Source organism: Schistocerca piceifrons, chromosome 8 (genome assembly GCF_021461385.2).
Source record: "Schistocerca piceifrons isolate TAMUIC-IGC-003096 chromosome 8, iqSchPice1.1, whole genome shotgun sequence".
NCBI classification, from domain to species: Eukaryota; Metazoa; Arthropoda; class Insecta; order Orthoptera; family Acrididae; genus Schistocerca; species Schistocerca piceifrons.
In genome coordinates this window covers 93,373,606-93,375,738 of record NC_060145.1, presented here as the reverse complement: position 1 = coordinate 93,375,738, position 2,133 = coordinate 93,373,606, and positions in this window count along the sequence as shown.

Sequence of the window (2,133 nt, the reverse complement as noted above, 5' to 3'; positions counted from 1 at the left end):
TTCCCTTCCCCTGAAGGGAGATGACGGGCGCATGGCTCTTTGGTCTCCAAGGGTGATTCACGTTGTACTGCGGTGGCGCAGTTTATTTCATCATCCGGTTATTGGTCATGTTATTCCTGTGTGTATTCCTCTATTTTATAGCTGGGAGAAAGTGATGACGCTGGTATTTCCCAGCAGTAAGTAGGGAAAATCTTCCTAAAACCCCAGCAAGGGTGTAGAAGTTGAGTATGTGCTTTACGATTATGCCTTTATCTTACAAGAACTTATCGTCGTTTTCTGTTGTTTTTTTTCCCCTGCATCTATTAGCTGACTAAGAATTCATTTTTGGTCGGAAGTGCTGTTCTTACTGTTTGGTTCAGTGATTGTTACGTATCCCCTTATAATGTTTGGTAGATACACATGTTTGTACTGCGGAAAGTTGAATTCGATTGGTTGATATTCCAAAGGTTTAGTGGTTAGTGTACTGGTTCTTGTACTATTGTTGGCTATTTCCGCTATTGGCTACTTCCAATGTTGTTTCATTGACCAGAGTTTCGCGTGTCGATATACTTGCTTCTTGCTTGTTCTTCTGTTTAGTCTATCAGACTAGAGATTTATAACCTCGTCGACTCGTATCACATTAATGATGTTCACGACCCATACAGATTTTCGTTAAAATGGTTATCATTTAAATTACATGGTTTTTCTCTTCCTGATCTTACAGCGCTACAGTCATGGACCGTGCGACTAGTCCCGCCGGAGGTTCGAATCCTCCTTCGGGCATGTGTGTGTGTGTTTGTCCTTAGGATAATTTAGGTTAAGTAGTGTGAAAGCTTAGGGACTGATGACCTTAGCAGTTAAGTCCCATAAGATTTCACACACATTTGCAATTTTTTTCCTGATCTTACAAATTATTATCATATAAACACTACCTAGAATATCGATAAAGCATGAAATGTTGCCATAGTCGATAATTATTTTAAATAAGAAATACCAGTAAACATTATTTCAAAAATAAATGTTGTATATCACATCAAAGCATATTTTTCCGCTCTTTTACGAGGAGCAGTTGATTTCTGTGCAGGACTTATGAAATTCTAATTAAGGCTGATTTAATAATAGACCTGTTTAATTCAAGCTGCATAGCACATTTGACAAGGAAACAGCTTATGTATCTAAACACGAATACACTTAACTCAAGGACAAGGGTCCAGGAAACCACGTTCTGACTTCATAAGACGCTTCAGTATAGATAACCCTCACTTGTGGTTAATTATTAAGTATTAATTGAAGTATCAATTGACTGGACGCATTCGTTTACAATTTTTACCCCTACAGAAGAATGCTGAAGATTAGATGGGTAGATCATATAACTAATGAGGAGGTACTGAATAGGACTGGGGAAAAGTTTGTGGCACAACTTGACTAGAAGAAGGGATCGGTTGGTAGGACATATTCTGAGGCATCGAGGGATCACCAATTTAGTATTGGAGGGCGGCGTGGAGGGTAAAAATCGTAGAGGGAGACCAAGAGATGAATACACTAAACAGATTCAGAAGGATGTAGGTTGCAATAGATACTGGGAGATGAAGAAGCTTGCACAGGATAGAGTAGCATGGAGAGCTGCATCAAACCAGTCTCAGGACTGAAGACCACAACAACAACAACCCCTACAATTTGTTCCATTACCAAATTAACTATTCCCTAATGCCTCAGGGTGTTTTCTGACAACCCGTCCCTTCTTTCACTTAACTCGTTGAGTACACCTCTTTTGTCTCCAGTTCGATTCAGTACCTTTTCATCAGTGATCTACCTACCTAATTGTCAACATGGTTTTGCAGTATGACATTTCAAAAGTTTCTATTGTATTATCTGAAGCACAGTAACTGGCGTTTTCTGCACCGTTTCCTTTTTCCTCTAATTTTCTACTAGTTACACTGCATTTTACCGACAATACAGCATTTCTGAAGCGCGTGGCGACTGCTTCCGGTGCGTCAGCTGGTGGCTTCCTGAAGCAGAACGGCCTCAGAGGACAGTCGTGTACCTGGAATGCGGCGCAAGCCGCGCCACAATCTGCGGGCAGTTAAACGCATTCCGCAGGCACACCTCTGATTGTCCCTACTGCAGGCTGTGTGTCAAATTCCGTGGATTCCC